The sequence below is a fragment of the Pteronotus mesoamericanus genome, unplaced genomic scaffold, assembly GCF_021234165.1.
Source record: "Pteronotus mesoamericanus isolate MK-2021 breed Mesoamerican mustached bat unplaced genomic scaffold, CSHL_Meso_final contig_182, whole genome shotgun sequence".
Taxonomy (NCBI): Eukaryota; Metazoa; Chordata; class Mammalia; order Chiroptera; family Mormoopidae; genus Pteronotus; species Pteronotus mesoamericanus.
The window spans coordinates 25,073,019-25,096,608 of NW_026555078.1; the positions used below are offsets into that span (position 1 = coordinate 25,073,019).

Sequence of the window (23,590 nt, forward strand, 5' to 3'; positions counted from 1 at the left end):
CCTCCTCGGGTCTTCCAACTACATTCCACAGGGTCTCCAAACTCAGGCAGCCTAACAGCCTTTGACCTTCGCCGGGACCATCCCCTAACTCCACTGTCAGAATCTTGTCAAAGAAGGTACCAGAAGGAGGCAATAGAGAAAAGCCACAACTTTTCCACCTTTTCAAAGACAGAAGGAATGTGAACCTCCGCAGAGATATCGACTGAGATCCTGAGTCACTCGCTGCGCTCTCACCTGCAGCTCATCACAGCCTCACGTCACGCTGCTCCACAACTCTGCGCCCAGGAGGAGCCCGCTCTAGCCTGCCTGTTCCCAGGCACCCACCCCGACCCGGGCCGGCACCTCTCTCTACAGTGCCCCCTCAGCCAGCACAGGGCGGGCCAGCAGGAGGCCACCTTTCGCTACAACGCCAGGCTTTCCCCGGGGGGAATCCCGGAGAGGGTCTTGCTCTCTACCCCTTTCACAAGCAGTTTCCTCACTGTGGCCCCTCCTTTCCCTCCCCGGAGACTCAGGGGCCCTAAACACCCTAAGAACAGACAAAGACAAGGGAAGGCTCCCCAGGGAGTAAATGTGAGCACCCTAACTGTCAGAGGCTGTGCAAACAGTGTGACCAGGGTTTCTGGGCCACCCAAACCCTGGCCGACTGGCTCACGTTCATGTCCCCCCCTGAGTTCGTGAGTTTCCCACCACTCAGAACTGCAGGGGGCTGCCAAGTGTGGCTGGGTCTCCCAAGCAGGACAGCAGCTGTGGGGAAGGAAAAGGATTATAACTGCCAGAAGAGCCTCTCACGTGAATTCTGGGAGGAAGTCTGGGCTTAAGGACTGAAGTCCAGAAAATTCCCTTGGCCTGGCCTTGGAAGGAAAGGAAAGCCCCTGGCATCCAGTTTCTATGGGAAGATCGCTGGCCCACACCTCACTGTTCCCACCAGCGCACAACCCCAGTTTTTGCCCATGGCTCATGTTATTCCTCAAACCTGAAATATGTCCCCGACCCTCTTTCCCTACACAAATGTGGTCAAACCACTGCTTTCAGAAAGGCCTCCTCAACCATTTCCAACTCCTCCAAAACATACCCTATTGTAGACGGAATAATGCTCCCCCACCCCCTCCCCACAAGAATATCACATCCTAATCCCTAGATTTAAGGAACCAGTGAATGTTATCTTATATGGCAAACGTGCCTGCTCCAGTTAAGGATCTTGAGATGGGGAGGGTTATCCTAGGTTATCTGGGTGGGCCCAATATAATCACAAGGGTCCTATAAGAGGGAGGCAACAGGACTCAAAAGTTGATGTGGCAGCAAAAGCAGGGGGACAGAGAAAAACAGACAAAGATGCTACATCGCCGGCCTTGCCCATGGAGGGCGGGGACCACAAGGCAAAGGACACAGGCAGCCTCAGAAAGCTGGAAAGGATAAGGAAACAAATTATCCCCTGGAGCTTCCAGAAGAAACACAGCCCTGGGGGCCCAGGCTGACTTCTGCCCTCCTAACTGTAACAAAATAAATGTTTTAAGCCTCTGAGTTTGTGACGTTGGTTAAAGCAGCCATAGGACACCATTACTAAACACTTCTTTAAACTCTCATGACCCTGGGGATTATTTAAAACACTGGTCCTTGGGGGTTCATATATGTAAGCTTTTCTTTTGGAGTAAAGAATAAAACCCAATGGGCTGGGTTTTCTTTCCCACATTCTTCCTTCACCTCCAGTAGGCAATGCACACACTAGATGCTCAATAAATGCCTGCTGGAAGGACTGCAGAATTGTGCCTGGAGCACCTCTCGCCACTCCCTGGGTCAGATAAAAGATAAACAGTGGTCAAAGTCAAGGCCTGAGCCATTTCCTCCTAAACTAATGTGTTTCCACATTAGTCACTTGCCAGCAAGTTTCCAATCAACCAAGAAGCACCCAAGAGTGGTGACTGCTCATTCACCCCACCAATCCCGTTCTACTTGGCCCAGTGGAGGCCCAGCTGCCCTGCCACGCCATATATTAAGTGACCACCCACAAACACCTGGGACGGGGAGGAAAGTGGCCAAGGGGCTACTTTGGAGTTTGGAGAAGGAACTGCAATGAGGTCCCTCTACAGACATGCCAGGGAAAGCAGTCCAGCAGGAGGTTCCACACAGACATGTACTAAAGGCAAATGACAATTACTGTTGATTAGAAATGGTTATTGCTCACAGCCAAGGTACATCAACTTGGCTCCCAGCGCTACTTGTCATTAAGCAGGGAAATGACACAACGTCCCTGAAGATGGAGTAGCCAAATTCAGTGCTAGAAGTCAGAGAGATCCAATGTTCCCAGGGGACCCCCCTGTCTCATCTCCAGGTCAGAGAGGCTCACAGGACCACTCCTTATCAGCAAAACTCAGGGACCCAGCCCTACCAATTAGCCGTCCTGTAGCCCCTCGGTAGGGGCTGCCTGATTTGAGGCCTCTAGGCTGGGGTGGGGGTACAGAGGGAACAGGAGCTACACCTTCAAGAGCCACAGCATTTACTCTTGCATCAGGTTCATAGGCATTGGAGAATCTCAGTGGGAAACGAGTGGGAAGGGAGGGGCCCCATCAGGTGCCCCCAAGTTCTCAGCAGAGGAAGAGAGAATACACAAGCACATGGGTGCATGGGAGTCCACAGAGCCCAGAGGGTAAATGCACCAAATGGACCCACAGTCTTCGGAGCCCAACAAACCTGGCTTGAACCCTGGCTCCTCCACCAGCTGTGTATGGCTCTGGGAAAGTCTCACTTGATTTTTTAAATTTTTTTTCTTAATTTTTAAAAAAGATTTTTATTTATTTATTTTTAGAGAGAGGGGAAGGCAGGGAGAAAGAAAGGGAGGGAACCAATGATGTGCAGGACAAGCATCAATAGGTTGGTTGATGAGAGAAACCAATCTGTTGGCTGCCTGCCTCTCGCACATGCCCAACCATGGACCTGGACCACAACCCGGGCATGTGCCCTGACCAGGCATTGAACCACAACCCTTCGGTTCACAGGCCGGAGCTCAATTCACTGAGCCACACCAGCCAGGGCTTAATTTTTAGGTATTGATTTTAGAGGAAGGGAGGGAGAAAGAGAGAGAACCATCGACTTGTTTTCCCATTATTTATGCATTTACTGGTTGCTTCTTGTATATGCCCTGACTAAGGACTGAACCCAGAACCTTGGCATATTGGGACGACGCTCTAACCAACTGAGCTACACGGACAGGGTATAAGTCACTTTATCTTGCCAAGGTTCAAGTTCCTCATCTGTAAAATTAACCCGGCAATAATACCAACCTCACTGATCTCCAAGATTAAGGTGATACAAGTAAAGCTATTTGTACAACATCTGACACATAGTAAGACCCCCATAAACAGTAGCAATGATGATAATGATGGATAAATTATTATTTGTTCCACAAGCATCCAGGACAAGAGATTTTTCTGACTTGTGCCTAAAATGTTGAACCACACTCAAACATTGAAGATATTTGTTAAACTTAGTGAACCAACATAACCTATCGCTCCCCACCAACCATCCATCATCTACAATCCCAACACCGATTTGGACCAAGCTCGTATAAAGGCAAATACAAAGCAATTTGGCTGGAAAGAAAAAGGAGTCTAACATCCACGTCCAACAGAAGGTCAAACCAGAAGAAGAAGTATAAATAATTCAGAGTCCTTTGCTGTAGCAGGCAAGGCGCATTCCTCAGGGTTCCGCGGGGAGAGACGGCAGGTCCTGCTAGGAGCGGGAGAAGAACAGGGCCATGGGGAACAGGCCTGGGCAGGAAGAGAGTCTAAGGTCATGTGAGGGAGCAAAATGACAAATAAGGGAGCAATATAAACCATCCTTGACACCGGTCAGTAGGTTTTAAAGAAAAGACACAATCCAGCTTTAGGGTGGACATGCAGAGAGCCAGGACATGAGACAAAGGCACAAGGTACTGAGGGGAAGCCCTGGTATTCTAAGGCCAAGGAATATCAGATAGGGAAAAGCAGCGGACTGGGTATGAAGGAGCCCAGGGGCTCCCGCCAGCACTTCTCAAAACCAGTCCTAGCTCTGCTCCTAACTGGCGGGCCGAAAGGAGCAAGGCAGCGATTTGTGCCACAACATCTACCCTTCTTAGGGATAACGCTACTGCCCTTCCTTCCTAAATTGAGAGCTTCAGAATTCACTGGACAAGTATTGTTAAGCACCCATTTTGCACAAAGACATTGTAGCGGCCTTGTGGGAGTTACCAAAAAAAAAAAAAAAAAAAAAAAAGGCACACAGAGCACTCACTCCCCAGAGCTGATATTCTATCAAGAGAAGCAAAAGAAGTGCATCAATAACAAAAGGAGGTAGAGTGGTGTTGTGAGCAGTCTGGGAATTCCAGATTGTCTCCAGTTTGGAACAACACTTCTGGGTATGATGCCTGCTACGCCCTGGGGATACTGAAATGAAGACATTGCCCCTGTCATTGAGGGACTGAATTGTAGAAGAAAGAACAGCCGTGTAATAGATTACCCACAAAGCAGTGGCTCAAATGCTGGTACAAAAGTACGAATACGTAAACTGGTAGAGCAGCTGGTGCTACCTGGTGAGGACAGATTCAAAGAAGGAGAAGACATTTTAGCAGAGTCTTGAATGATGACAGCGTTTGCCAGGTGAAGAGATCTGAGGGCATTTGATGCAAAGTCAGCAGTGTGGGGGAGAAGTGTCCCTAAAAGGCCTGGGCCACCCAAGGACCTGGGCAGCCGGCAGCAAGAGGCCAGGCTGGAAGGCAGGCGGAGGACTGATGGACAGAATCAGCAATGGCTTCACGGAAAAGACATATCTGAGCCAGGCCTGGAGACGGTGGAGCCGGGGGTCTAAGAGACCAGGTGTGAGAGTGTGCCCTAAAAAGATGCACATCGTCACGTGGGACGGTGGCCGTAGGTGTCCAGATAACCAGTGTTCAAGAACCGAGAGGCCCAAGAAGGTGCTGACCATTCAGACGATGTCAAGGAGGAGAATGAGAGACCTAGGGAGCATCTGCTAGAAAGAATGAGACACATTCCAACCCCTGTGAAGGGGAAAGAAAGGAAGTCCCAAATAAATGTGAGGCTGTGAAGCTACCTGGGAATTAAATGCTTCTAAAAGCGGGACAAGAACAGCCACTCTAGAAAACTGAGACACAGGACTTAACGGAAGGGAACCCCCTCCATTGAAATTTGAGGCCATTAGCTTCCTCCTGCAGCTGGGGGAGGAGGCAGTGTACACTGTTAGATTTAGGGGGCAAGGCTGCCTTGAGGACAGCTCCCCTAAAGGCAGTTTCCTCTCCGATTCCAAGCGTCAGCAGCCAGAAAGCATGTGAATGTAAGCGGGCCTCCTTTTCTGAAGGGCCTCCATCCGCCATACTGCTCTGACCTGTCTCATCCTTGGGGCACCACAGTAAGAAAAGAACTTCAACAAACACCCCTTCTTTGTCCTGGACATTGTTCTTGGGCCTGGTACCTGACCCAGAAAAGTTAGGAACAAGGATTTCCAAGGCAGACCTTAGAGACTCACATCCCAAGGTCAATTCTCAGGGGCAGCCAGCCCTTCAGACAGCAGGGCCTCCCACACTTCCCACTCAGGGATCTCGGCCCCTCAGAGCCCAGGAGGGCCCTCTCCCCGCCATAGCACCCGCCCCACCCCCAGCCCCTCAGATCCCTGCCTTTCCTTCTAAGGGGCCTCACCAGGGAGGCCCAGAAAACTCATCCAACCAGTTCCCAAGTGGGAGGAGAGGAGCCTTCTCCCTCAGCTGAGAGGTTACACAGCCAGGATGTGGGCAGGAGGGCAGCTGTCACCAAACCCCATGTTCTGGGGTGAGGGGGTGCACACGGAATGGAGTGGCTGGGCCCAGGCAGCAGAGTCCTGCACCCGGGAAAGCAAGGCCTTGATTCACGGTGGAAACACATAGCCAAGTCTTTCCTCCCTTTTCCTACCGCCCAGAGCTCCAGAGGTGGTGGGCACTGGCGTGGTGGGCACTGCCCCTGCCTGGTGGCATCCAGCAAGGACAAAACAGGGTTGGAGAGAACTTCCTTTCACCTGCTCCACCTGCTACCACTTGATTTTATCTAATAACCACCCTCTGTGGATTCTGGGAAAAGGAAAAGTTCCGGAAGAAGTAAAAGATTAACTCTGCTTCTCCCAGTGCGTGTGGGTGCCTGCGTGCATGTGTAACAGTGCACTGGGTCACTCCTGGAAGGGCCCCTTCTGTAACCACCCGACTCTGAATGCCCCCTAGCAGAATCACGTGCAGTCACCTTAAAAAGGACACAGGGCTGTCACGCTCTTACCCAGCCAAGATGGACAAATCCACTAGAAGAAGCCAGGCAGGATAGAGAGGACCGGCTGTCTTTCCTACCCCTGCACCTGTGAGGACCTCAATTTCTGAACCCCCGGGGGAGAAACCTACCTTTTGCCCGAAAGCCTGGCCAGGTTTCACAAGGTGGGGCGGGGTGGAGGGGCAGAGGGTCTGGCAAGGCTTGGAGTTAACAGAGTCCTTGTCAAGTCCCACTCGCACCCCTGGCCTGATCCCGGCCGGATACCTACTGCTTTTCTCAAAAGGGCTCCCATCTGAGCACTGAGAGGGCCGCGTGGGACCGGGGAGCTGCATTCTTCCGCAGGGGCGCCCGCACCGGCAGCTGAGCAGTTAACAGGCTCAGGGCGAGCAGAGAGCTGCCACCAACAGCCTGGGGAATTACAGCGCCTGCGCCTCCTGCAAAACCTCTCCAATAAATGTCCTATTCAGAACCAGTTCTGCGTGTGGGTCATACTTTCTGCATTTCTATCATTCCTGATTCCTGGGAGGCCCCTCACAGAGGAAATGCAGCTTCCCACTCCAATTCAGCAGGTCCCCACTGGGTGAGGACCCAGGCCAAAGCCAGGCAGGTGAGCACCACACTACTGAGGACATGCAAATATCTCCAGCAACTAAACACGGGGACACTAACTGCAGGAAGTCAAATACTGAGCACACAGAACAAAGCCAGATCATTCAGCAGCACAATAATACTCCATTTATGCAGCTCCTCCCCCACCCCAGACCCACAGAGCCCGAGGATTTTAACACTTCAGTCTGGTCCTTAACAACAACCGGGGGTAGAAGGGAGGGCAGGTGAGCATCAGGTATTATTACCTGTTTTTCAGATTAGGAAACTGAGGCACAAGTGGCTCCCAAGATGCCAAACTGGAATATTGTCAACCAGCGTTTTATTTGGGTGTACCAGGCATTGTGCTAAACACATTCTTTATGTATTCTCCTCACAACAACCCTATGATCAAGAGCTACTGGCTCACTTACCCAGGGCTGGACAGTGAGGTAAGAGGGAAATTCATTCCCCAACACTAGCTCCCTTAGGATGGAATAGAAAGGTGCCATCCCACAGCCCCGCCGTGGGAATGCCCCTGGGCTAGGAACACCTGGGTCAGGACAAGCTGCTACACTGTGGGGCAATCTAAAAGGCCAACATGGAGTCACCCAGGAATTCCTAACTCGTATATGCCTCCGCAAACCACTTCTGTATCCGCATAAGATGACCTGGGACAATGGTCAGCCCCTATGGTCGCCCTTTCTGTTCCCCAACTTGAGAGGTATGGAGGCTTCTGGTGTCCCTGAGAATGAGACAAGGTGTGGAGGCGGCCAGGGCTCACCTGCACGCTGACTTGCAACCACTGCAACAAAGTGCACACCTTAAAGGAAAGAAAAGATGACCAGGCACAAGCACAAGGCTGCCTTTCTCACCTGTGAGGTCTTACAGTGGGGTCCTAATCTGTACAGCAGCTCAGGAGTGGCAGGTTATCTCGTTTTCTGAGTGCCCTGTCCACTCGCCTCAATTACAGTCTCTTAAAGGGAAGGAGGCCGAGGTCGTCCTGGCTTTTATACTGTTTTCCCCAGGTCTTCCGGCACACAAATCCCTAGTACTGATTTGGCAGCTGTAGAAACACACGCCAGCAGGCTGAGGCATGCAGGAGGGCGGTATTTTCTGGGCTCTTATGATGGGAGAAAAATGACATCTCAGGGGAGACAGAGAAAATGGTTTGGGAATGAGCACCAAACTGTTTACCTCTTCTCTGCTGCCTTAGAGCTGCAGAATTGGGACCGAGATGACTTCCTGTCTGAAACAGGGCACCTCAAACCCACTTACCTTCATTTATTGGCAGTTTAAACCATATGCCAGGTGCTGAGGACATAGCAATGAGTAAGACTAATCCTTGGTATTATGGAACTAATGCTCCATTTGGGAAGAAGGCCACAAAAAATGGACAAATAGCTCAGAGAGTGTGACGGGGGTTGGGGGCTTTGTTAGGTAGGGAAACCCGAGAAGGCTCTAAAAGATGGATGGCTCTTCAGCAGAGAGAGACCTGTGTAAAAAGCAGCCAGACATAAAAAGTTCTGGCGGAAGAGCCTTCCAACAATCTTTTTTCCCTACCGCACCTCAGCCACACCCCTACACACCTGCGGTCTGTCCTAGACCTCACCGTCACCAATAAGGGCAGACTTGCAAAACAGCTTGTTTTTAAGCACCCTACTCCTTACAGCCACAGAAGGGGAGCGCAATATAAAAAATTGCAAACCACACGGTGAGAAAAACTACCTCAAGGGAGTAATAAGATGGAACAAATCAGTACTCTAAGAGCTAGAAATAAAAGAAAAATCTAAAAAAAAAATTTTTTTTCTAAAGTACCAAATGGAAACAAAATATACAGTATTAAAATTTAAAACCCCATAGGTAGGTTAGTGAAATAGGGGAAAAACTGAGGAAATCATGCTGAGATAGAAAATATCAAGAAACATTGAGGTTCACAGAATTCCCTAAGAAAAAAGAAAGAATGGAAAAGGTTTTCCAAAACCTTTCGATTTTCAAAGATAGGACGTATATGAATTTTCCAGAACTGAAGATGGGCTTATCCTCAGATTGAAGGCACACCTACATTAAATTTTTTATAAGTCCATATATAGTCTTATTATACACTGTATAAATGCAGAACACTAAAAACAAAAAAGAACCTTGGCCAGTGTGGCTTAGTAGGTTGGAGCATCCTCCCATAACCTAAAAGTTGCAGGTTCGATTCCCAGTCACAATTCCTAGGCACAATGCCTCCTAGATTGAGGTTTCGATCCCAGATCCCTGATCCAGACATGAATGGAATGCAACAGAGATCAATGCTTCTCTCTCATGTTGATGCTTCTCTCTCTCTCTCTCCCCCCCTTCCTCTCTAGAAGCAATAAAAAAAAAAGTCTTTGGGTGAGGATTAAAAATACATATATTTATCTTAAAGGATTATAAGGAAATAACATGAACAATTATATGCCAATGAATTAGAAAACTTAGGTGAAACAGACAAATTCCTAGAATGGCACAAACCAACGGCTCACTCAGGAAGAAAGGGAAAACCTGAAGAAACCTGTTAACAAGTAAAGAAACTATATTAATAATTTTAAAACTTCCAATAAAAAAAAAAAAGCCCATGACTAGATGGCTTCACTAGTGAATTCTACCATGCATTTAAAGAAAAATTAATCCAAATTCTTCCCAAAAATAGAAGAGGAAAGAATACTTCCTAATTCATTCTATGAGGCCATATTACCCTGATATCAAAACTGGACAAGACATCACAAGGAAAAAGAGCTGCAGTCCAATATCCTTCATAAATATGGCAGTAAATAAAAAAAGATACTAACATACAAGCAGCATTTTTTTTTAAAAAAAAAGAATACTTTATGATCATGTGGATTTATCCCAGAAATACAAGATTGGGTTAATATCTGAAAGTCAATTAATATAATTCTAGGTTATTTTGTATATAAGATACAAAACCACCCGATCATCTCAATAGACCCAGAAAAAAACACTGACAAAACTGAGCACCTTTCCATGATAAAAACATCACACAAACTAGGAATAGAAGGGAAATTCCCAACCTTACATAGAGCATCTACAAAAAGACCCATAGGCTATTTAATAATTACTGGAAAAAGTGGAAATCTTTCTCCTTAAGATTAGGAACAAAACAAGTATGTCTCCTTCATGACACTTCTTTTCTACATTGTGCTAGAGTTCTAGTCAGGGCAATTAGGCAAGAAAAAGACATCCAGATTGAAAAGGAAAAAGTAAAACTCTCTCTTCACAGACGTCATGATCTTATATATACAGAAAATCCTAAGGAATAGTTTGTAGCAGTACAAACTATTAGAACTCACTAGGGTTCAGCAAGATAGCATGATACAAGATCAAAACAGGGGGAAAAAAATCAAGTCTATTTCTATAAACAAGCAGTGAACAATCCAAAAATAAAGAAACAAAGTAACCCCATTTATAATAGCAGCAAGAAAGCATAAATAACTTCGGAATATATTTAACAGAAGAAGTGCAAGATGTACTAGAAACCACAAAACACTGCTAAAAGAAATTAAAGACTTAATAAATGGAAGGATATCCCATGTTCGTAGATCAGGACAGTTAACATTCTTCAGTTTGGCCATTTTCACCAAAATGAACTACCGACTCAATCAAAATTCCAGGTGGCATTTTTGTAGAAATTGACTAGATGATCCTAAAATCTGAACCGAAAAGCAAGGAACCAAGAATATGCAAAACAATCTTGAAAAGATTTTCTGTGTTTCAAAAAGCACCATCAAGTAAATGAAAAGATATCAGACTTATTGTGATCATTCTGTAGTGTATACAAATATTGAATCATTATGGTGTACACTTGAAACTAATATACAGTGTAGTTCCCTCCCTTATCTGAGGGGCATACGTTCCAAGACTCCCAGTGGATGCCCAAAGCCACAGATAGTACTGAACCCTGTGTGTACTATGCTTTTTCCTATATACACATAAAGGAAATAGTCATAACAGACTATGTACTATATGAATTCATTTATGTGAAATGTCCAGAAGAGCCAAATCCAAAAAGATAGAAAGCAGTAGTAGTTGCCTCGGGCTAATAGGTACAAGGGCCTTGGGGGCATGATAGAAATGTTTTCAGATTAGATAGTGGTGATGGTTGCACAACTCTGTGAATATACTGAAAACCACTGAACTATGTACTTTACATAGGTGAATTTTAAATACATAAAACGTATCTCAATAAAGTTATAAATTAATCAAATCTTAAAAGTAACAAGTCAGTATCAAAAGTATAGACTATTCAATAACTACTACTGGAAAAATTGGCCACCCCTCTGGGGAAAAAAATAAAATCAGTTCCATCTTACAAGGCTGAGTGGTTCTCACCCTTGGCCGAACATAAAAATCACCTAGGACGATTCATAACCATGCCTTGATCCCACCCCAAAATATTTCTATTTTATTGGTCTGATCTGAGATGAGGCTCAGACATCAGTACTTTTTTTTTAAGAGCTCCTCATGAGGTTTAATGTGTAGGCAGGGTTGAGAACCAGTGTCATATATTTTTCATATATGTATTATATACACAACACACACACACATATACATTCTAGGTGAATTTAAAGTGTAAGTATGGGAAGCAAAACGTAAATTTAAAACATTATTAAAATGTAGATTTATAACATTAGACTCGGAAAGGATTTCTTGAACAAGACACAGAAAGTACAAACAAAAGATAAGTAAATCTGACATTAAAATTAAAACTTCCCTTTGAAAAATGACATTAATAAAGTTAAGAGAATTCAGAGCTATATATATAATGAAAATGACCTGCAAAAGATAGTTATTTAACATATATATATTTTAATTCATAAAAATCGACAAGAAAAAGACAACGGCAATTAAAACTGAAAAAATATACAAGAACCTGTAACACGTTGCAGGGTGGGGAGATAGTGAGCTAGGGAACATGAGTAGGAAGCTTTTCACTGTACTCCCTTAGGGGGTTTGAATCATGTGGATGTATTACCTGGTTTAAAAAAATTTTTTTAGGCCTGGCTGGTGTGGCTCAGTGGATTGAGCACCCCCTGTGAACCAAAGGGTCACTGGTTTGATGTCCAGTCAGGGCACATGCCTGGGTTGCAGGTCAGTTCCCCAGTTGGGGGAGCACAAGATGCAACCATACAATGATGTTTCTCTCTCTCTCTCTGTCTCCCTCCCTTCTCCTCTCTCTAAAAATAAATAAATAAAATCTTTACAAAAAAATTTTTAATGCAAAGGGCAAAGATTAAGAGAAAAATAAACCTGATTGGCCAATAAACATGAAAAGTACTCATCCCTTCCTGTAATCAAAGTACTAATTTTAAAAACCAATTTATAATATAATTTTAAAATACCATTTCATATCTACTAGATTAAAAGATACAATCCAAATGTTAATGAAATAGGAGCTCTCATATTTTCAGTAAAAATATAAAAATATACATTGGTTATGAATGATTTAGGGGCATTATGTTGGTCAGCAGTATCTTAAAAGGTACAGAGAAAATGTTCCATACAGTATTATTTAGTGGTATGAAAACAGAAACAAACCTAAATGACCACTAGTAAGAAAACTGTGACTTAATTACACAACACATAACAATAGATAGTTAAATGAATAACAGATTTAAATATATCAACATGGATAAATCTAGACCACAATGTTAAATAAAAAAATGCAACTTCAAGAAGAATACATTTAACATATGTCAAAATTAAACAATGCAATACATAAATTACTTACAGATTACAATAAAGAGTATAAAAACATGCATAGGAATGATAAACACCCTATTCAGAAGACTGTTACTTCTGGGGAGGGAAAGAAAACAGGATTAGGGAGGAAAACAAAGGAAGCTTTAAATGTATGTCACATTCTATCTCTATAATAAATGAGAAATCAACACAATAAAATTACCATTTGCCAGATCTGGATGGGGACACATGGGGGAAGGGGTTCCTAGGCAGGGGCAGACCCCTGTCACCCTGGAGACCACAAGGAACAACCAGCGCCAAGACTGCAGAGCACAGCATCTTTCAGCAGCATCCAGAACCAAAACAAAGGAACAAAGCTCTTCATGGAAAGAGGCCTGGAATTTTTGAAACGACAGCTCCTCCCTGTCATTTTCTGGCCCCAGAAAGTGCTGTGTGGCACTCCGGCAGGTGCTTAAAATGTACATGTATTGAAAGCATTCTTGTTTCCACTAGGGCAAGCGCCCTTTGGAATAACTGGCATTCTGCTTGGGTGGAGCTGAATTAATGTGGACCCATCCTAGCTCTACTGTTAACACAATAAAACCTTGCCTCACTGCAGAGAGGGCTGTCCACAGAGTCCCATTTTCAAGAGAGTGAGGAGTTTCAAACAGTCTGGGTCCTATAGAGCTAAGGGTATGCGCTCCAGAATCACTCAAAAATTCAACCTCATCCCCAAGTCTTAGCTGAATGATCCTGAATAAGCGACCAACCTTGTGAGTTTCCTTATCTGTGGGTGGAGGCAACACGACTGACTTTCTTGTTGAGAAAATCAACAACAAGAAAATGAGTGATATTATTACGTAAATATCAACATTTTAAAAAATTTTAGTTAATTGGATTGGGAATCTTTTTTAAGATTTTATTTATGTATTTATTTAATTTTTTTTAGAGAAATGGGAAGGGAGGGAGAAAGAAAGGAAGAATGTTGACATGTGAGATACATTGATTGGTTGCTTCTTGCACACCCCCAACAGGTGACTTGGCCTGCAACCCAAGCAGGTGCCCTGACTGGGAATCAAACCAGCAACGTTTCAGTTTGCACGCCAGCTCTCAATCCACTGAGCCACACCAGCCAGGCTGGGAATCTTTTAAAAATATGCTATCCATTTCCTCCCTAAACAGAGTCAAGGGAACATAATTTAACCTTTTCTTGGTGACTGAGGGTCACAATTACCAGCAAAACATCAATTTTCTTTATTTTTTTTAATTAAATGCATTAGAATGACACTGATTAATAAGATTATCTAAGTTTCAAGTGTACATTTCTCTGATACATGATCTGTATATCGCATTGTGAGCCCACCACCTTAAGTCAAATCATCTCCCATCAGTTACCATATATTTGTTCCCCTTTACCCTTTACTCCTCTTCCCACTGGTAACCACCATACTGTTGTCTGTGTCTATGAGTTTCAGTTTTATATCCCTCATATAAGTCAAATCATATGGCTGTTAGCTTTTTCTGACTTATCTCACTTAGCATAAAATCCTCAAGGTCCACCCATGTTGTCGCATCAATTGTCAAAATGACAATTTCCTACGAAGGCTAAAGTGTGCCAAGCCATTCCCCCTAAATACATGACTCCCGGCTCTTTCACTAGTACCAGCTTTTCATAGCTTTTTGATCTGTCAACTCTCTGTTGCACTGCGGTCATTTTTCCTCTCAATGCCAGTCTCTTAACACTTTTTTGCAGCTTCCTCTCAGATGTGGGCTTGGAAATAGGATAACACAGCTTATATATAAAAATTAAACAAGGTCTGAGGGGGCTGGTGGAAGAAAAAAGAAAAAGGAGGAACTTGAGTCCTGGCCGATCTGAGACCTACTTGGCTACATACAGCTAAGCACGGCTGCTGGGTGGCCAAGTCCTAAATAAGGGAGGAGAGCTGTTATTTGATTTTATGGGACATATTATGGGATGAACTGTATTCAAGACTCTAAGTACCCCCTACTGCCCACTTGAGGGCAAAATGCAGCAGGCCTGGAAGGACTGGTCCCAAGGACCCTAGGCACCCTTCCGCTTTTCCAGGCTGGAGGAATTCAGATCTGCTTGCCCCTCTGCCAGGGCCGCTGACTACAGGTTACCTTCTTAGAATCTTCTATCCTGGGCACTTTCAGACAGGAATAGAACATTTGTGAAGAGCATGGAACTTACCTGAATTCCCAGTTTCATCACACAGTAGGGTTTTAGTTATTCAACAAATATTTATTGGAATCCAGCAAGCAGAGGGGAGGTAGAAATGTGCAGAATAGACAGAGGCTGCTTGAATACTGGTTCCTTTTTCCTTTCAATAAACGCTTTTCATCTATTACTCAAGAACCTCTGGTTTACGCACGTATACACACAAACTCTCAGACTGGGTAGTAAAGGATATGCGTTTTCTAAGAGCTTCCAGTACCTGTGCAAGCCATCTCTTCTTGGGATCCTAATACCGCAGTAAAACTTGACTTCCCTCCTCTTGCATCCTCCCTCATTCTCAACCAGCAATAATCAGAGCAAATTCTAGAACCCTCAAACTGTGTTTCCTAAAGGCTACATGCACAGCCACCATTGTGTCTACAGGAACGTTGCTCAGGTCCTGTGTTCAACCTGAGTCAGCTCAGCAAGGAACAGAGTCTAAGAATCCTAAAAAAAAAAATTCTCTGAGCTGAAACCAAGGCTCCCTCCCCAGAGGCCAGCAAGAGGACTACAAAAAGTCCCTCTCACCCTTAGCTTGCATTCCTACATGGCAAAAGGCCACAGGGGCTGGGCTTGACCGCCACTACCGTCTTCCTCCCCCTAACTCTGTGGAGCAAAAGCTGGAGTAGCTGAAACCACCAAGCCCAGACTCCTCTGAGGGTAGGAAGCCAGTGCAAGCTCAGTATGCCCTGATTACACTTTCTACTGTTCTAGGATCAAGCAGAGTTCCTGCCCTCAGAGAACTTTTAACCAAAATAAGAACACCGTAGAGACCCAGCTGACAGGCCAGGCTTTATCCCAGATAGTCTGACCCCCAAACAGGCTGCCAGCATCTCTAGAGGCACCTCTTTCCAATCACAGGCCCATCAACTCTGCCTTATTTTCTCTCTCCTGTAACAAAAGTGTTTGGGGCTGTTCAGGGCCCTCTTTTCAACTTTCTCTGAGGTCAGACTACATCTAGCTTTAGCTGCCTCCACGCACCAACACCCAGGCGCTGAAGGTTCCTTCATCACAGGGCCTGCCTGGCTGGCCTACAGAGTAGAGTGCAGCGGGTGCTTCAGGGGAGTGGTCTGGCTGATGACCACTTCCCTGGGCCCCACCCTCCACCGCCCAGCCAGGGCAGGGCCCCCAGGAAACCGCTCACTGCAGCTTTACATGGGCTCCTCCCTTCTGAGGTCACGCCTCCAGCTGAGAGGGGAAGCTGTTGAAAGCTGCAGAGTTGAACAGAGCTGGACTCTGACATCGAATAATGTCTGCCCACTCTTGTTACTCTAAACTCTGGTCCATGTGGACCCTTCTTAAAACTCCCCCCCGCCCCCAAGGCTGCCTCTGAGCCTCCATCACAATCCTCTAGCCACCTCTGCAGGCCCCCTAGAACAGCTCCTCCTGCCACCTTCCCATCTCTCCAGCCCCTCCCTCATCCTCCTGCCCCTTCTCCCCCTCCCCTCCTGCAAACTTATCTAATAGACATGGGGGGCGGGGGGCGGACAACGTGAGGCAGAGTGGAGAGGCCAGAGACTAAAGTGTGATTCATCAGGGCTGGCTGGAAACAGGGAATTCCAGAGCAAGGAAGGGTCGGGGCTGCCCACAGCCCCACCAGTCACCAGGCAAAGCAGCACACACCGGCATGTCCCACATTTTCAACTACCAGGAGCCTACGGACATGTGGAAGAACCTCCCTCTCGGAACAGAAAGTCTGCAATAACTAGGATTTCTATTTTCACCTCTGTCTAATTCCCCATTCCTGCCTAATAATTGAAATAAAAACTTCCCATCTACAGTCCTGAACATTAAATATCTTAGGCTAAACCCTTGCAGAATTTGGTTGGAGAAGTAACTAGACTGTCACTTCTGGAACACCTGTATAGGCTTTGTTAAGCACTTAACATACATCATCTCATTGTTCATTCTCACAATACCATGTGTGGTAAGTATGATGACTATCTTCATTTTACATGCAAGAAACACGGGCACAACAGAGTTTAGCATCACAACTAGTATATTGCCAGGCTTAGATTTGACCCCAAGTGTGTCCAGTTCCCCAGTGTGTAGCTTGAACAGGGTTTCAAGAAAAGGAAATCAGAGGTGAAAGGAAGTATCTCCTTCAGGCTTTCTCTCAAACATACCTCTGTCCAGTCGCTTCCCAGACTACCCCATCGAAAACATAATCTCACCCATTCCATATTTCACATCCACCTTCCCTATCATAATTTTCTGCTTATCATCCAAATGCTTTCTATTTCAATGATTTATCTTGTTAATTGTCAGCTTCCCCCACTAGACGTCAACTCCATGGGTCAATAATTGTTGTATATTTTGTTCACTGCTGTGTCTCCCATGCCTAGCACTCATACATAGTAAAACTGTTGAATGAATGAAAGAATGAATGAATGAATGAATGTCTTAAAACGGAACTAAGAGGCATGAGTATAGGAAGAAATAGAGAATGATCCCTCCATTCATGGCAACAAAGGGGACGAGAAAAGCTGGTGAGAAAATCTGGCCAGGGGCAGGTTGGGGGCCCCAAAATGAGCTGTATGTGCTAGAGGAAATGAGGGTCTGCCAGGTCCTCTGCAACTCCAGCAGAACCTCCCTGCTGGCCAGCGATTTCCAGCTGCCAGGGCCCCAGCCTGAGGGCTTCTGCTGGGGAGGGCAGGCCTGGAACAAAGGCCTATGGACCTGCAGCTGGGCTGAGAGGCGGGACAGAGCAGCAGCCTGGGCCGGAGGGGCAGCCTGGGATGGGGGAGGGGGGCAAATGAGGAGCTGAAAACAGCTCTCAGTGCAGCTGCAAAGGCAACACACTCCCAAAGCCCAGAGTCCCCTCAACCCCCAACAGAACAGAAAATAGCTTAGATGGCTCCACAGTTAACCCCCCTAGGCCAGCTCCAGCCTGGGCTTGCAGCAGCCCTCTATGTTTGAGCCGGAGCCTTTACCAGGTTCTCAGAGGGAGGTGGAGGTGAAGGGGCAAGCTATGCACTGGAACATAGTCCTTTACAGCTCCAACCCTGGTCATGCCTCAGGCCATGGCCTTTGGCCTTCTCCAGTGTAAACACAGTGACCCTGGGATTTGGTAAGGCAAATGTTTACTCTAGAGCCGAGATGCAACAGGCCAAGGGGTGTAAACTTTCACCATTGGCTCCTGGTATCTACCCTTGTGGCACATGTGAGAAGAACCCAGGAAATTATAAAGCTCTAGAGGGCTCCTCCTAGCCACAGTTGAGCCGTGTATTTTGTACAGGAGTTTATGGAGCACTTTCCACATAGGTGGCTCACCCCAACCTCTATGAGGAATTCTGAGCAAGCAAGTACCCCACTTTACTCATGTGAAAACTGAGTCAGAAAAGATATGTCACTTGCCTAGGTCATGGGGGGGAAAGCATGGATTACACAGAGTGGGGACATTTGAGTGCTGGTCCCTATTTAGCCAACAGGGGCCAGGCTCAAATCACCTCACATCTCTGGTCTCTGCTGCTTTCATGTAACTGGAATTAGGCTAGTCCCACATGACTTCCAGCCCAAGAGACTCTGTCAATCTTTGATACCATGCAGGAGAGTCAGGATTAAAACTCAGGCAAAAGTCCTGTGCTGGGCTCCCAAACTGGTGCTCTTTCTGCTCTCCTGTTAGGCACTTCTAATAAAGGCAGTAGAAAGGCCCTCAACCTCTTACTCAAACCCCTCCTTGTTCCTAGGACTAGGTTTGCCCCATCCCCAGAACAAGACACCCAGGCAGCCAAGGGGTTGTCCAACCCTCCCCACTAAGGGAGTAGAGGCAGCAGAGGCAGCAAAACTGTTAGCAGCAGCAGGAGGAGGAGATGCAGTGTCCCAGGATGGCAGCGAATGGGGTGAATAACAGAGAGAAAGGGTTCTGCCGCCCTAGGTTTTCCGCTGGGGATGGTTGAGGTGAAGTACTCCCGGCTAAATCACTAGATTCCACTCTCAGTACAGCAGAGGAGGGGCTGGGAAGGCACTTTCCGGAAGGGAGGCAGGTGATTTGCTCAGCAGGGAGCCCTCTGGGGGCTGTCGCTACTCTCCCTGCTTCCTAGTTCTTGGGCAAGGTCGGCGTGATTGGGCTGCATGCCGAGGCAGGGTTGGGGAGACAGCAGGAACCCCCAGCCGCAGGATTCGCTGTACGGTGTTGCAGTCCGGGTCGCCTCCTGGGGGCCCCAGAGCAGAGGCCAGGCCCCTTCATCTGCCAACAGTTTAGCGAGTGTCTTCAGAGATGAAACTCTAACAACGGCCACTAACACCGCTCCCCCCACCGCGGGGTCACACCAGTCCAGCCTCCCACCACTATATTTCTCAGCCCGTTCTTCCGTTTTTTTTCAAAAGCAGCTCCAAAGAATAAAGTAGCTATTTAAAGTTTTCTTGAATGTTCAAGTTTGCACCCCTTACCCTAGCTTCCCGAACCAAAGTACTGAGAATATGGAGCAAATGAACCAAACGGATTTGAGGAGTGGGCAAGGACGAGGTTAGACGGTGATTTCCGCGCCCGGACGCCTCACTTTTGGCACGCACTCTAATTCCTCCATAACATGAGCTGAGATCAAGAGCCAGTACCGAGTGGCACAATCCGGAACAGGCTGTTGGCGCCTCTCGGGCTTTACAGGACCACAAGCTCGGGTCCTGCCCAGGAGAGCAGACCCCGCCAGGCCCACAATCCGGGGAAGGACCAGACCTCGGGGGACCGAGTGCACAGGGGAGTGGGAAGTCACGGGCTTCCTAGGTTTTTAAACTGAATCTCTCCAAGCCACCCGGAGCGTTCGCTCCTTTTGTTCCCGGGGTGGGGGCTGAAGGACAGAAAATGTCTTCTTGCACGAGCCTCCCGCGCTCCAGCCCCGGGCCGGGAGGGTCGTCCTGGGAGGGGCCAACGCAGCTAAGGGCCTTCCTCGGGCGCCCGGAGTCCTCACCGCGCAGGCGGTTGAGCGGGTGTCCCGGGAGGGTGGAGGCCTCGGAGCGACTCTGGGCACTGCCGCTCCGTCGGCTGCCCAGGCAGAGGGAGAGGGGCGAGCCAAGGCACACTCACCGAGCGGTGGCCGCCCGCCGGTACGGCTCGCACGGCGCGCGAGGCTTCCCAGGTGTGGCGACGACGCGGGCGCAAGTTTGAAAGTCGCTCTCGGAAGGGGCTGAGGCTGCCGGCCTCTCCCGCCCACTGCCAGTCCCTTCGCGCCCGGGGATGTAGCCAGGGACGCGGCCAACTGCAAGCGCGGCCCCTGAGGACCCCCAGCCCGCGCGGCTTCCCAGCGCCCGGCAGGAAGTCGGGGCCGAGCCCGGGCTGCAAGCAGGAGGGAGGAGAAAGGGAGGGGACGAACCAGGAATTTTTCCAGTGGGTGGAGACTCGGGCCGCCGCTGGAATCTAGCAATTGGCGGCACGGCGGGAGCCCGCGAAACTTCGCGGCGCTGCGAGCTGAAGCCAGGGGTAAAGGCTGCTGTAGCGGGGCTGGTTCGCGGCTGATAATTAACGCCCTCAGGTGGGGCTAGCGCGTAACCCCACGGTGTCGGTCCCAACGCGCGCCAGCCGCTCCGGGGCAGCCTAAATGCTCCAAGACACAAAGGTGCACGTGGTGGGGGTCAACCGCTTGTCACATCCTCGTATCACCACCGCCTCCCGAGAGGACTCCAGACAGCCCAAAGGACCCCCATTATACGGACAGGAAAGGGGGCTTCTCAAGTGAGTTACTTGTTGAGATCCGAATAAGGGGTCCTGAAACCACCAGAGCAGGTCACCTTCGCTCTTCTGAGTGAGAAAGACTTGTCTTGAATTCTGCACCAAAAGTCGGTTCCCGTGACCCTTTGCAGATGTAAATCCAAGACTGTGAGAAGCTGACAAGAGATGATGCCGATTACTTGGAGGGACTCCACCGAGGCTGTTAGGAGAGGAGGAAATATGCAGAAACCTATGGTACTAGAAGACCCCATTTTTGTAAAACAAAGACAGACATCTTTCTGTGTATAACCATTTGGGCATGGAAAGATACACACGTGAAAGTGCGGGGGAGGGGACAAGGGCAGGCTGGATTCTGAGCAAGAGCGTACATTTAAAAACCTGAAATAATTCATTAGTGAAGGTCCTGGAAAAAAGATGCTGCCCCAGCACAAGACAAAAGAGAAGCCCAGGGTGCCACCCTGACAGAGGCTCCACTGGTTAGGCATTACTATTAATTCCTAAGAAGAAGGAAAGGAGCACTGGTACTAGAACCGCGGAATGTTTTTGATACCAGGTATAGGCAAGTATGCGTAGTAAACGCGCTTACAAAATTCTCATTAACAACAAATGTCCCCCCCTCAAAATAAACTGCCCCGGGCAAAAGTAAGCTCCAGGTGATTTGCAAGGAAGGGAGGGGAGGGGCCGACGAGGAAGGAAATGGCTTTCAGGTGACTTTGAAACAGGATCCTGGCGGAGGGTGGGGTGAAGACAGCGGGGCTCCTGGGTTCTGACTGGGGGAGGAGGTACACGGTGGGTCTGGCCAGCCCGGGACGCGGGACCCACATTCCTCAGGGAGGGAGGGTCTGCTCCAGCCGTGCTGAGCCCAGCACCGGCCGATTGGGAAGGTGAAAGTCGAGATTGTGCAAGGGGAGGGTTGGAAGTGAACAGCCACCATGGCTCTGCCAGATACAGCCGGCCAGGCTCCTAGCTGGAGGAAAAGTTGAGAAGGCCCCGTCCCTTTCCGCCTTTCAGACGGCAGTCCTTCCTCAGGCTTCCGTCTTTCTCTGATCCTGCGTCCTTCTCTGCTCACATGAATCCTTTCAATACCTTCCCCTGCCCACCTCATATTCCAGCCTCCAAAGAAGGCTCCTGATTTAATTAAGCCATGAGCACGCCCCTTAACTCCTCTGCCCGAGCAGGTAATAATAATATGACAATAATAATTACTCATTTATCAAATGCTTATCATTTGTAGGTGCTATACGATTTACATTGTCTCCCTCCGTCCTTACAGCCACTTACTGAGCGAGTGGCTGTTATCCCCATTTTACAGATAGGATAACTGAGGATGGCACCCCAGCCAGGACTGCATAACCAGCAGGAGTGCCTGACAAAATCCCAGACAGATCCAACACTGAGTGTTTCCTATGTGCTAGCCGTTATTCTAAGCCCTTTATTATTTTCCTTTTCTTTTAAAGATTTTATATATTCATTTCTAGAAAGATGGGAAGGGAGAGAGAAAGAGGGAAGGAATGGGTTGCCTCTTGCCCAAATCGAACCCAGCGAGCTTTCAGTCTGCAGGCCCGCGCCCAACCCAGTGAGCCATACCAGCCAGGGCTATTCTAAGCCCTTTGAACCAACAGTTGCAATCAGAGAAGAAACTGAGGCAAAGTAACACAGTAGTGTGTGGTAGATCTGGGATGCCCTATTCTTTTCTTTTTGACGCTTGTTTCACTTAATTCAGCATTTGATTATAATGTCTTGCATTGTTTCTAATTGTTTTAATGTATATATAGCTTATTTCCAGAAAAGATTGTCATCTTTGTGATGGCAGAAGTCATATAGGAAGCACTCAGTAAAGCAATGCTGGATTCAGATGAAATAACCCAAGCTGTTTGGGAGAAATCACACAGTCTCACATCTAAGAACGAGAACCTGTGTCTGGGCCCAGACGCTCCAGGCTGCAGCGCCCCCCCAAAAGCCTCTCTGCTTCCTGCCCCTGCCCATTCTTGCTTAAGTAGCCTTGCTGTCCCTGCTATTAAAACATTGTTTATTATTATAAAAACTTGTGCCTCAATAACAAATACAGACTAATAATTCATCTTCTTAGTACCCCCATTGAGATGGGGAGCTGGAGATCTTCTCACCCATTTGGGGGGTACGATGAGAAAACCAAGACAACGTGGAGTTGAAATGACTCACTATGGAAATCAACAGCAGGGTTTCTTCTCCAGGGCCTCCCCCTTCTTCCTAACTCTTGGCTGCCAATATTTGCATCAAAATTTCAAATCCCAGAGACAAAGGCCATTGAGTTTTCACAATAAAGGACATTTCCAAACTGTCGTTTCAGCTGCTCTATTGTGGTAGACCTCAGGAGTGGGAGGGGATGTAAACACAGTGAAGGCCGCTGGGCCGCTGTGCACCCAGCCCTGAGAAGGAGCCGGAGCTGGCTGGGGCTGGAGAATGAAATCCCCCAAATCTGAGAGTTCCTGTCAAAAGTGACTTACAAATTTCCACCATACTTGTAGGCATCAAAGCTTCCAGAGTTTTCACGTTGCATTTTAGCAATATTTTTCACTGTGTGAGCCACAAGCAACAAAATTGAACACCATCAATATTTAAAACTTTTATATGTCAAAGGACATCAGGACAGTGAAAACACAAAGAATGGGATAAATTTTTGCAAATCACATCTCTAATGAAAGACTTGATCTAGGATATGTAAAGAATCCCTACAACTCAATAACAAAAAAGACAAATAATCCAATTTAAAAATGGACAAAGGGTGTAAGTAGACATTTCTCCAGAGAAGATACACAAATGGTCAGTAAGTGCATGACATGGTGCTCAGCATCATTAGCCTCTATAGAAATGCAGATCAAAAACACAATGAAATATCACTTCAAACTCTTTAAGATGGCTAAAATCAAAAACACATAGTAATAAGTTAATGAGAATGTAAAGAAATTTGAACTTTGATACACTGCTGATGAATAAACTTTGGAAAACAGTCTGGCAGTTCCTTGAAATGTTAAACCATGTGACCCAGCAATTCCACTCTAGGTTTATGCACAAGGGAAAGGAAAACATCTATTCACACAAGACTTTGTACATGAATATTCATAG

At 47.2% G+C, this 23,590-nt stretch overlaps 1 protein-coding gene across 1 annotated transcript in view; it reads right to left on the reverse strand.

The window, feature by feature from the left end:
- Positions 1-20,085, reverse strand: part of PLEKHG3 (pleckstrin homology and RhoGEF domain containing G3) — a 40,238-nt gene extending 20,153 nt beyond the window's left edge. The window contains exon 1 of the mRNA XM_054567443.1: positions 19,844-20,085. The gene's annotated coding sequence lies outside the window, so the exon portion shown is untranslated. The remainder of the gene's footprint in view (positions 1-19,843) is intronic.
- Positions 20,086-23,590: the final 3,505 nt, after the last annotated feature.